The 13,747-nt window shown below is 36.4% G+C and overlaps 1 pseudogene; it reads left to right on the top strand.

Moving 5' to 3' along the window:
• The first annotated feature begins 311 nt into the window (after positions 1-311).
• LOC102851315 overlaps positions 312-13,747 on the top strand; it is a 14,050-nt pseudogene continuing 614 nt past the window's right edge.

Genomic DNA, 13,747 nt, shown 5'->3' with positions numbered 1-13,747 from the left:
GCACAACGTAGGGCAACACTTTGATCTGTTGTTCATAGGGTTGCTATGAGCTGACTCAGCAGCACATAACAACAACACACAACAAATTTAGACATGATGGTTAGAAACATAAAAGAATAAAGTTGATATAAAGGTAGCATTTTCCAAGAATCCTATTTTCCCTCTTAGAGAGATCGGAATGACTTTCAATACACTCCAAAGAGTCTACACTTTATGTCTAAGGGTTTGAAGAAAGAAAGGATATTTTATCTATGGTTAAATGTAAAAATTAAAATGTTTATTTCTCAGTTTTAGGTGCTTTATTCCTGAAGATGATATTTGACTTGGCAGTCACTCCTGGAGAGGTAACAACTTCTCTTGTAGCTTTGGTTGTGATTTTCGTTTTTGTACAAACACTAAGGAACAAGGGTGTTAAGAAGGTATCTCCTCCTGGCCCGTGGTCCCTCCCCATCATAGGAAATCTCCTCCAGCTTGGAGAACATCCTTACCTGACATTTATGGAGATGAGAAAGAAATACGGGGATGTCTTCCTTATCAAGCTTGGAATGGTGCCTGTGGTAGTGGTAAATGGAATGGAAATGGTGAAGCAAGTCCTGCTCAAGGATGGAGAGCATTTTGCAGGCAGACCTAACATGCACACCTTTTCTGTTCTGGCTGAAGGCAAGAGTCTTTCATTTTCAGTCAATGTTGGAGAAAGTTGGAAGCTTCATAAGAAAATTGCCTCTAATGCTTTAAGAACATTTTCCAGAGCAGAAGCTAAGTCTTCTACTTGTTCTTGCCTGCTTGAAGAGCATGTCACTGAAGAAGTCTCAGAGCTGGTCAAAGCCTTTACGGAATTGACTTCCAAGAATGGCAGCTTTGAACCCAGGAGTGTGATCACTTGTGCGGTAGCCAACGTTGTCTGTGCCCTTTGCTTTGGCAAGAGGTATGAACACAATGATGAGGAGTTTCTCAAGATAGTTAAAACAAATGATGAGCTGTTGAAGGCCTCCAGTGCAGCCAACCCTGCTGACTTCATACCGTGTTTCCGTTACCTTCCACTACGGGTTATCAATGCTCCCCGGGAATTTTATCGTGCCTTAAATCAGTTTATAGCACGACATGTACAAGATCATCTTATTACATACGACAAGGTAAGGGTTTAAATCAATACTGAACAAGGATTTTATAATGATGAAAAACATTGAATAACCACAAGGTTGTGTTCTGCTTTGTCTTGTTTTACTGTCATTTGCTACTCTGAAATTTATTTGTGCTATTAATAAACTTGAGTGCCATGCAGAGAAGTTAGAGCAAAGTAATACAATTCTGAGGAGGCATGAATGAATTATGAGTCTGGGTGAATTATGATACAAGTGTAAGTGTGTTACCTGAAGAAATGAGCCATTTAACTTGCTTTTCCCCACCCTCATTTTCCACCAATGAGTATATGTGAAATTATGAAGTCTTAGACTTTAACACACACACGCACACACACACTCTTGTTAGTTGCTGTTGAATCAAATATGACACATAGTGATCTTATAGACAAACATCAGCTCAGAACCTTGACATATCCTGTGCCATCTTCATCAACTCATGCTGAAGTCTGGTCTTGTGCTTAGTTCATCTCATTGATGGTATTCTTCTCTTTCACTGGCACTCTACCTTTATAAACATGATGTCTTTTTCAAAACACTCACCCACCTGACCCCTAAGGAAAACCCTGATTGTACTTACTCCAAGGTAGATTTGTTTGTTCTTTTGGCAATCCCTGGGAGATATATATATATATCCATATATCTATATCTATATCTATATCTATATCTATATCTATATCTATATCTGAGAAGGATGGGAAATTGCCTCCCATGTGATTAAATGCCTCTGAAAACCCACTTGAGGGTCAATTCTGAATTTGTGGTACACAACAACAAATATATATACATATACACATGTACATATGTATATGTACACACATACATTCATTATATATATACTTACATATATGTTGTTGATTGCCTTCGAGTCAAGCACAACTCATAGTGACCCTATGAACAAAAGACCTGAAGCCTTTCTATAACTATTGACATTCATCAAAGTTCATGGAGTTTCTGGAGGCATATTATTTAGGAAGTGGATGCCAGTCTTGCTTCCAAATACATACTTATATATTCATACACACATACACAAACATACACAAACACACACACATACATAGAGGCTTAGATAGTGGCAAGAAGCAGTGCTGCAATTATGAAGGCACGTGGTTCGAAGCCACCAGCTGCTCCATGGGAGAAAAATGGACAATCTCCTCTTGTGCAATTAACTGCCTCTGAAAACCTGCCATAGGGTCAGCTATAAGTGGGTTCTGATTCTATGGTACACAACAACAACATATGTGCATTTATGTGTGTGGTGTGTGTGTATATGTATAAATACATATGTCTGTGTGTATGCATACACACACACACACACACACACATATGCACACACACATACGCACACACATAGCTGTTTTTATGTACAATCTAGTCACTTGCAATTCATACCAGCTCTGAACTCTGCTCTATCCTGAGCCAATCTATTGTCTTTGGCACACCTACTCCCATTAACCCAGTCACTGAGTCAATCCATCTCATCCAGGGTCTTCTTCTCTTATGCTGTCCTTCTACCCCCTCAAGCATAATGTTCTTCACTAAGGACTGGTTCCTCCTTGCAACATGCCCAAAGTATGTCAGACAAAGCTCCAGAATTTTCGCCTCCAAGGAACAGCTTGGACTCACCCTATCCAAGACGAACCTGTTCATTCTCCTACCAGTCTGTAGTATAATCAATATTCTTCTCCAACACCACAGCCCAAAGGCATCATTGTCAAACTTTCTGATGCATAGCACATAATTGCAAAGGCCATGGCCTGACCTTTAGTTTCCAGAATGACATCATTGTTCTTCAGTACTCTGGAGAGGTCCCTGACAGCAGACTTTCCAATGCAATTTGTTTTTTGATTTCCTGGCTGCTGATAGCAATAGTGTTGATTGTAAAGCCAAGCAAACTGAAACTGAAACAGTTGACAGTTTCAGTGTCTTCAACATCAATCATGGTGCTCCTTCCTAAAACTTCCATTATAACCACATAGCCTATCAGAGTTCTTTCATTCTATACTAATGAATTTTAATATCGTAAGACAAGTAGTAATATTATTTAGATGGCAGAAATAGATTTTTCCTATAAGATCATGCAAATGTTTGTTTTGCTAAACCTAATGGTCCTCAGGAAAATATATACCTTATATGAGAACCAGTTGAGGTGAAGATAATAAGAAAGAGATGTATCTGAAAAAGGTAGGTATTCAAAGTGAGTAGTAGAACACATGAAAAGATGGGAGAAGCCCCATACAATGAAAGAAGAGACAGGAAAGAAGAGATAGTAGGGCGGGGGAGGGGGAGGGAGGGAGAGAGGGAGAGGGAGAGGGAGAAGGGGTGGAGAGAGAGAGAGGGAGAACACTTGTACCAAGGTACTCACTTTAAATCAGGTGCAATAGATAAAACTTTGTAAAAGTTCAAACTTTTCTCCCCATTTACTAATCTATCTGTACCCTAACTCTTTCCATCATAACACAGTAAAATATATATAATAGATTCAGAAACTCTTCATTATATTAAACGGCATGTAATTTCTCTGTAAATGTTCGCCTCTATCACTGGCATCTTCTGAATGTGCTCAGAGACTAATAAGCTCACTTCTATTGATTCAAAAAAGTTATGGGCAAAAGAAAATCTTGTAGCTTGGTTTTCTACTACACTCTTTTCAGATGCAGCATTACTTTGTTAAATAGCAATATTAATAATGTTTGGTGTACTTGTATTCATAAGCAGTTCATTTCAAATTACATGAGGTAAAGGCTCTTATTTCATAGTATTCATAAGAGATGGGATAGTATCAATAGATAAAAGTAATCACACTGAGGTTTGTCTCCTCAGGACCATATCCGAGACATTACTGATGCTCTAATTACTACGTGCCACAACAAACATGCTGTTTCCAAAACAGCCACCTTAAATGATGATGAAATCATTAGCACTGTGAACGACCTATTTGGAGCTGGTATGTGATAATTCTTACCAATTTAATAGGCAAAAAGCAATCATTTTTTTAAAAAAAAATTCATTATCTGTGGTATGTCACTTTTCCTGTGGTCACCATTTTATGTAGGTGAGCTCGTATTGTAGACAATTTTCAATTCTCCCTCCTTCTGTAATTTGTAAAATGTTAATATTATTTCAAATGTAGAAACTTGAGTTAATAGCATTACTCACCTCATGGTATATTAAATTGTTTGCCCATACAATCATGATCCTTGATTTACTTGCATTAACTAATTGGTGGTGGTGGTTCTTGATTGCCGTTGAGTGGAGCACACTCATAGCGACCCTATGAACAAAAGGCCTGAAGCCTTTAGTTATCCATTTTTATCCCTACAGCCATTTCCAGTTACCTCCACTAATCCTTTGGCATTTGTTCTCAATGTTTCAAAGTGTTACTTTCTTTGAACAAATGCATTTTTTATAAAATTGGGCTTTATTTATGTTATCATATATTATGCTAGCATGTATTTCTGTAACTTGTATTAAATGACTACGTGTTTGCTACTTAATTAAGAAGCACTGGTAAAGCTGTGCTGCAATCCCAAAGGCACGTAGTTCGAATATACCAGTTGCTATAATATTAACAATTATAGTTCCATATTTAACCTTTCAAGCTCACATAAAGATGATTTCATTTTCCCTTAGGGTAGAGTGTCAGGACCTCTAGTTGCAATGTGATAAGACATTTGGCTGATAACTAAAAGATTGATGGTTCAAACCGACCCACCAGGTGCTCCATTGAAGAAAGATAGCAGTTTGCTTCTATTCTTAGTATTTGAAAAAGGAATAAATGGAGGTTATTAAGTATGCTAGGACTTTTTCCAATGACTCATTCTCTCATTTGCTTTTCAGGATTTGAAACTGTTTCAACATGTCTTTACTGGAGCTTTCTTCATCTGATACATTACCCAGAAATTCAAACCAAAATTCAAGAAGAAATTGGTGATGTATTTTGAGTTCCAAACCATGCACATTTTCCTTAAAATTTTTATTAACGGTTTTTATTATTAAATTCTAAATACTTTTCTTTCAGATGGTAACATTGGTCTAAAATCACCCAGATTTGAAGACAGAAAACTTTTACCCTATACAGAGGCTTTCATAAATGAAATATTCAGACATGTCTCTTTCCTTCCTTTCACTATTCCTCACTGGTAAGCCAATGACTCTCCTTTTCAAAAAACGACTTATGATTGGGAAGGAAGGAAGGACATCTTGGGATTCTCTGGATCATTATAAATGCCTTAGTCTCTATATTAATTATTATTTTAATGTTACTTTTAATCTTATTTTTTGTTATTATATGCCATCAAGTTGACTATGACTCGACAACCTTATGAACAGCAAATCTGAAACCTGCCTTATTCTGTGCCACCCTCTTAATCTCCCACATACTTAATCCATTAGTGCAGTCACTGCATCAACCTGTCTTCCTGGTGATCTTCCTTTCTTGCTCTCATCCTTTGCCCTTCTCAGGATAATGGTTTTTTTTGTTTGTTTGTTTGCTTTTGTTTTTTCAAGGACTTGCCCCTCCTAACCACAAACTCAAAGTATATGGGACAAAGTTTCACCTTCCTTGCCTCTGTGGAGCACTCTGGTTGCACTTCTTCTAAAAAAAGACTTGTTTATTATTTCGCCATTCATTGGGTATTCAGTATTTTTCATAATTCAAATACATTAGTTCTTATTCTGTCATCCTTATTCTTTATCTAACTTTCAGAAATCGTATTCATAGTAACTGGAAAAATACCATGACTTAGATCAGTTGTTCCTTATTTTATCTCTCTCTTACTAATGAAAAGTTTTTGGAGAAGTGACTTAAAGTGATTCTAGGTACAAAAGAATGAAAACAGTCCTTCTTACTGCAACATGCTAATAATCATTGATGCTTTGTGTCAATCAAACTGAAACTGTGTTAAACCATTATATTGCAGGCTTTGCTCTTTTTCAGTCCTTGATAAAACCAAGTGTGAGATATCCTTTCCCAAGGAATGGTCCCTCTTGATAACATGTTCCAAATAAATAAGATAAAGTGTCATATATTTACTTTTAAAGCTATACTTCTTCCAAGCTGAATTTATTAATTCTTCTGGAAATCCACAGTATATTTTATATTCTTTGCCAATACCAAAATTCAAAGACATTAATTCTCGTCTCTTCCTTGCTTATTGCCTCGTTTTCACATACATAAGAGACAATTAAAATTATCATGGGTTGGGATTTCTGGTGGCCTAGTGGCAAGAAACTGTGCTGCAATCCTAAGGGTCTGTGGTTTGAATCCACCAGATGCTCCACAGGAGAAGGAGGGGCGATCTCCTCCTATGCCAGTTGGATCTGATTCAATGGTACACAATAAGAAAAAACATTATAAAAACGCAACCTCTTAAAAACTATATCATGGGTTTGGTCAGTCGCACTTTTGTCCTCACATGACATCTTTGCTTTTATAAATCTTAAAGAAATCTTCTCAGCAGATTTTCTTTTTAAAAATTTGCTTATTATTATTAATTTTAATGAAAATTTACAGAGACTTTGGATTTCCATTCATTCGCTGTTTCACTTTTCTCTCTGCCCACCCCTCTCTCCCCAGTACACGCTTCTCTTTAAAAAGTAAAAGAAAAATTTTTTCATTGTTTTACAATCCCTCCCTCCAGGTCCACTCCACTATGCAGCTTTCGCTCTAGACTCCTGTCATGACAATAATACCTAATCACATATCCCTTTTAAACAGTTTTCTCCCTCATTTCTTTCAATGCAGTATACATTATTCCTCCCATCTTTCACAGTCTCCTATCAACCCCGATGTCAGTCCTGTTTTACAACAGTGACACTATGCGGTATTTGTCCCTGTGTGACTGAGATATTTCAGTATAATGTCCTCCAGGGTCATCCATTTTGAATAATATTGCATGAGTTCCTTGTTTTTCAATGCAGCATATTATTCCATTGTGTGAATATACCACAGCTTCTCTATCCATTCATTTGTGATGGACACTTGGATTGTTTCCAACTCTTTGCTATTATGAAAAGAGCGTGATAAACATGAGTGTGCATATATCTGCTTGGGTGGAAGTTATGGTCTCTGGGGAGTTTTCCCAGTAGTGGAATTGCTGGGTCAAATGGTATCTCTATTTGCAACTTTTTGAGAAAGCGTCACACTGCCCTCCACAATAGTTGCACCATTTTACACTTCCACCAATAGAGAATAAGGGTTCCAGTTTCTCCACCTCACTGGCATTTTTTGCTTGTCAACATATTTTCTTAATGCAATATGCCATTTAAATTCTTCACTATTGTTTCTATAGGGTTGATTGCGGATTCCAGTAAAATGAGATCTTTAACATCAGTCTTTCTCTAATTATCATGATGTCGATAATAGTCCTGTTGTGGGAATGTTTGCTTCTTTCTTGGTGATGCATAATTAATAATGATAGTTATAGTGTGTGTTTTTTTTAAATATTCATCAGTAAGTGCTGTAAGTCTTCATTTGCAGCAAATTTATTCCATCTGCATATTACAGATTATTATTGTTGTTTGTATGTATTGATTAGTTGAGGATGATTCAGAGTGACCCTAATAACAACAGACGTGAACTCTGTTCTGTCCCACATTGTCCTCACCACCTCTGTCATACTTTTAGCCCAATGCTGCTGTTATTGTGTCAGTCCATTTGGTTGAGGGGCTACTTCTCCTTTTATTGATCTTCCACCTTTCCAAGCATGGTGTGTGTTCCTTCAAACAGCATGACCATACTCTGTGAGATAAGGCTTTGCAGTTTTTGCTTCTAAAGAGCACTTGGCTGTGTTGTCTCTAAAACGTATCTTCTTGTTGCTTTTGCAATCCCTAGGCTATTCAGTATTCTTTTCTAATATCACAACCCAAAGGCATTGGTTCTTCTTCTGTCATTGTCATTTTTGTTCATTGCTCAGCTCTCAGATGCGTGGCAGGTAATTGGAAAGATTGTGTGATCTGAACCAGGCACATAAAACAATTTGAAGACCAAGGTTGAAGACCAAAATTGACATCATTGCTTTAAAGAACTTTGGAAAGATTCCTAAGTGAAGACTTTCCCAACGCTAATCTGATTTCCTGACTGGTACCAAGGGTTTTAATTGTGGATCCAAGACTTTTTTTTTTAGTTTATTAATTTTAATGAAAGTTTACAAAGATTTCCAGTCATTCATTGTTGCACTTTTTTCCCTGCCCCCCCATCACTCCTCTCCTTGAAAAGAAGAAGAAAAACTCTTTCGTTGTTATGCAATACCTCCCCCCAAGTTCATCCCAGTATACAGCCTTCACTCTGGACTTCTCTAATGACAAGAATACCCATTCATATGTCCCTTTTAAACAGATCTCTCCTTCATCTGTTTCAATGCAGTATACATCATTCCTCCCCTTCTTTTCTGCCAAGACAATTTTTGTGCTTTATCTGTCATAATGTTTCTTATTGACTCAGTGGCAAGTATTTTTATTTTCTTGATTTTGAGATTGATATTGAAGGATGTAGTTCTTTATCTACAGCAAGCACCTTAAGTTCTCTTGCTTCTCCATACCTATTCAATATGTGAGCTGGAAAAAATCACTTCAGAAGTTTAACTTTGTGAAGAAGAATGTGGCATCAGAAATAGAGGAAGAGTCAGCAGCAGCCTGCACTATGCAGATGTCACAACATTACTTGCTTAAAGCAAGAAACACTTGAGGAATCACAATCAAGGAATCATCAGTCAAGATTGTTGTTATTGTGTGCCATCAAGATGACTATGACTCATAGCAACCCTATGAACAATGGCACTGAAACTTTCCTGTTCCGAGCCAGTCATACTGTTCCTGACACAGGCTGGCAATCCAAATTCAGAGTGCCAGGTTTAGAACAAGTAATCTTTCTCTGTCAACATTTGTGAGTCTATCACTCTTCCTTGGAGTACTATACGTATATTGGCATTAACTTTCCTGGGAATAAGAGATTTTCAATGTAGGGATTCTAGCTCCAAAAGACATACTCCATGTTTGTCTCTTCTTGCTTGATTATAGTTAAGCTTCTCTGAGGTATCCTGGCTTTTTAAGTACCTCTTATATCTTAGAAGGGATTGACTCAAGAAACAATTCCATGTAAGATTCTATCCACTATCATTAATATAACTGTCCTTAATCCTGTCTCTTTAACACCATGTTGTTATGATGTCTGTGGCCTTTTTTTTACTATGGTTCATAATCATCCCATACTCAACAGATTGAGACCTTGCCCTGTCCTATTATCTTCCACATATCAAATCTGTTACAATTATTGTGTCAACCCCTCTTCCTGAGAGTCTTTCTGACACCATTTTTTCTAAGGAGTGGAGCCTCTTGAAAACATCCTCAAAGTATGTGAGGTGAAGTTTCACCACTTTTGTCTTTAAAGAACAGCTTGTTTTTATTTCTCCCCAAAAGACTTGATTGTTCTTGGTCATTACCCAGGCTTTTAGAATGGCGTTTCTGATTTGCTGTGGACTTGACCAAAACAATTCTCAGTAGATTTTCTTTTGCTACTTTGTCAGCATTCTACATATTGAGCACATTTTTATACCCCAATTTGTTTCTACTGCCTGAGTGCTGGTAGAAATAAAATTTCCTTATATAAGTTTATCTGTACTTTATAATACATAGCTTTAAAAAAAAAGACTTGATTGCTCTTTTGATATTTCAAAGTATACTCAATATTCATGATCAATACCACAATTCAGGGGCATCATTTTTTTTCTTCACTCCTCCTTATTCTTGTCCAACCTTCAGTTGCATATGAAGGAATTGAATGAAGATTAAGATTTGCAGCACATACAACACACACACACACACAAAGAGTAAACATGTCTGTCTCAGAGAAAGTGCAACTACGATGCTCCTTCCTTAGAGGCAAGGATAATGAAACTTTGTCTCACATACTTTGGTCATGTTTTCAGAAGGGACGAGTCCTTGGGAAAAGATATATCATCCCGGAAAAAGTAGTTGTTATTTATACCACTGAGTCAGAGCCCACCCTTAACTGACCCTCCAGCATGTTTTCAATGGTAGTAAATCACATGGGAGATGAATGACTATCCTTACACAGAGCAGTTGGTGGATTTGAACTGCTTGCTTTTGAGTTGGTAGTGTAATTCTTTGCCACTAAGCCATCAGAAGGTTAACAAAAAAGAGGAAGTCCTCTAACAAGATGAATTGACACAGTGACTGTGGGCTTGAGCATAGCGGAGATCATGAGGCTCCCACAGGATGATGAAAAGTTCTGCTCTGTTGTTCATAGGGTTGCTCTGAGTCAGTCATCACAAAGGCATATGATACAATAATTGAAAGGACCCAGGAGGGTTTTCATCTGCTGTGAGTGGAGTAGCTGTCAGTAGGTTCAACTCAATTATTCTAACAGTAAAGGAGAGAAGAATCTAGGAATTTCAAGTAGTTAATAATTCAGCTATAATAAATACACAGTTATCAAATTTTTGGTGATAAATAAATGTCACACATTTGGCTATTAAATGTCATACAGACACACTTAACATCCTCTTAGAATGGAACAGGATCAAGCAGGATTATGTTTTGTTATATACAACAAATAAGTCATACTGGCTGTCTTTCCATATGAATCACTCGTAGCAATTCACAGTAGCCTCTTCTAGCAGCTGCATCCGTTATTCTTTCTGGTTGAAGCATGTTTTGTTTAATAAAATGTCCTACTTTTTAAAGAAACTTCTTTCCCTCTGATTTATAAGGTAACACTGAACATTACATAAGAGCATTATTAACCTCTCTATTACTCATAGTTGACCCTTCAGTGGGTTTTCAGAGGTAATAAATTGTGTGGAAGAGATCACCCATCTTCCTATCGGGGAGAAACTGGTGGATTCAAACCATGTGACTTTGGGTAGGCAGAGCAGCTCCTTACCACCAGGCCACCCAAACTCTTAACAAATATTAGTTATTTTTTAAAAGTCAAACAAACAAAAACCAGTAGCAGGTGAAATGTGGACTTAAATGAAATACTAGTTGTAATGAAATATTAGTTGTCTCAATTGGAGGAATTGGTTTGGAGAATTGGGCTTAAGACTGTACCCAATATTATACTGTGTGTCAGGTGCTGTTAGATCGTTTCTGACATGTATCAATCCTATTTACACAGATTAAAAACCCCGGCCCATTTATACCTCATAACCTCATCTGTGTTTAAGTCCATTGTTGCAGGCACCATGCCAATACATTTCATTGAAAAACTTTCTTTTTCATTGATCTTCTGCTTTTTCAAGCATGATGTCCTTTTCCAAGGACTAGCTCCTTTTGAGAGCACGCCCACAGTGTGCAAGGCAACGTCTGACTATCCTCCTGTCTAAGGATCACTATAGACACACTTCACCTAAGACAGACTTATTTAAATTTCAGGCAGTGCACGGGATAGTCTTCACCAATAGCACCACTCAGACACATTAATTCATATTCAGTCTTCCTTGTGTATAGTCCAAATTGCAGGTGCATATGAAGTCATTCAAATTACTAAGATTTGGGTCAGGTGCCTCTTAGCTTTTAAAGTGCATTCTTGCTTTTTAGCACTTTACTTGACTGCATATTTGTCCAACAGATTATTTGATTTCTTAACTGCAACTTCCATGTCTGTTGAGTCACGTGAAATGGAATCATTAACAATTTCAATATTTTTTTTCTATTTACCATGATGTTGCTTAAAAGCCTAGTTATGTGGGATTTTTGGGGTTTTCTTTTGTTGTGGTTATTGCCATCATTGAAGTATTATTTAGGTCTCACTTGAATTAGACATGTTTTCTCTGCTCAATCTCTGGTAGAATTTGACAATGTCATGATGGACTTGCTTGACAATGAATGGACTTGCTCCTCTATTTTCATACCATGGCTGGTTGTAGATGAGATGCACTGACTCTGCAGGTTGACTGGTGTGAGGAGATTCAGGAATGGCTAAGTCAAATGTCCCAGTACCTTCTATCAAATACAAATTTTTTGAAGGATCACTGCTTCTCCTCTGGGGAGAAGTAAATGCAAGGGCATTCTAGTGAGGTGAGGAATGCTACTGAAAATGGCAGCATAATCAAATTCTATCATATAATTATAATATTATAAAATAGAAAACTTTACAGATAGAAAGCTAGGAATGGAATTTGAGACATAAAATGTTGGTCCTTGCAGTAATTTAAAGATCTTCTCATACAGTCAACAATATAATTTCAAAGTGAGGAGGAAAAAAATCACAGGTCAGTCAGAGATGTATCCTGAATGTTGTTCATAAACTCTTCTAGCCTTTCAGATTTTGTTTTTTAGCATTTCAGATTTTATAGTTCCAAATTCATTGTTATTCCACCAATTCTCAAAAGAGGGTATGTTTGATATTCTTACATGTTAATAAAATCTGTGCTTCATAATGTCATTTTTTCCCTCTTGGTGTAGTTTGATGGTTTACTTATGTCCGTCTGCCATAAAATATTGAGAAAATTCTGTATTAGGATTTTAACTCATAGAAATGACTTACATATAATGAATGTGCTGTATGCTTAATAAATGCAGTAACAAATTACTCATCGCGTAATAAATGAAAGATGTTTCAATTAATGAAAGGATTCAGAATTACACAGATTTGTGTCATTATTGTAGTAAAAAAATAATAATTTGTGAAATGTAGAAGGTAGTTAAAAGATAGGTTTACTCAATTTTCAGGATGTATTATAATGATATATATTTTCCTTTCCAGTACTACAGTGGATACTTCTCTGAATGGCTATTTCATTCCTAGGAAAACTTGCACCTTTATAAACATGTACCAAGTAAATCATGATGAGTAAGTCACAATGATGATTTCTTGAGATAAACTTAGATTGGTTGTTTGTTTAATATTTTTCTGGGGAAAAATTATATACTTCTTGATCAAACTCTATTCCTTTGTTTCTCCTAAAAAATTATTTTTTAAAAAAATTCACTTCTTCCTCTTTGCCTGTAATGGGAAGAATAATCTTAATTCAGATTCATTTGGGACAAATTTAATTCAGAAATGGGGTTCACTGGGATAGGTGTGAACATATAACTTCATACGGTTACTCTCTATAAGGGTTTAATCAACTGACATTTGATCAAATGAAATTAATCTGAAGTCTCATTGGAATGGAAGTATTCAAGCAGCAATTATTTTTCTCTTTTTTATTTATTTTCCTTCTGCCCAGCACTTTTGTTAGTGTCTGGCACATAGTAACTACTCAATCAGGAAATATTAGTTGTGAAAAATCCAGCTAGAAGCTTGTTTTTATTAAACATAAAAGAGAGGGTTTAGATGAAGAGATATCAGGCAATGGAAGAAAGGAATATTCTTATATGATTTTTTTCTTTGAATTTTTAACATCTTAATTTAAATAGTTACAATTTTAAACAAATTCTCAGGTTCTTTCATTAACTGATTAACTTGGTCATTTTAGTGAAAATAACATTTATACCAAAATTTTATAATGACCAAATCCATCACTATAGTGAAGACTGATATGCAGATACATATACATGAAACTATAGTTACACCCCAAAAGGCAAGTGATTTAAATCTACCAGCTGCTCCATTGGAGAAAGATGAACAATCTCCCCCTGTG

The sequence above is a fragment of the Elephantulus edwardii genome, unplaced genomic scaffold, assembly GCF_000299155.1.
Source record: "Elephantulus edwardii isolate Elephantulus edwardi_28Jun2011 unplaced genomic scaffold, EleEdw1.0 scaffold00141, whole genome shotgun sequence".
NCBI classification, from domain to species: Eukaryota; Metazoa; Chordata; class Mammalia; order Macroscelidea; family Macroscelididae; genus Elephantulus; species Elephantulus edwardii.
Note: the sequence above shows the minus strand (reverse complement) of the source record. Positions and strands in the feature narration are given on the sequence as shown.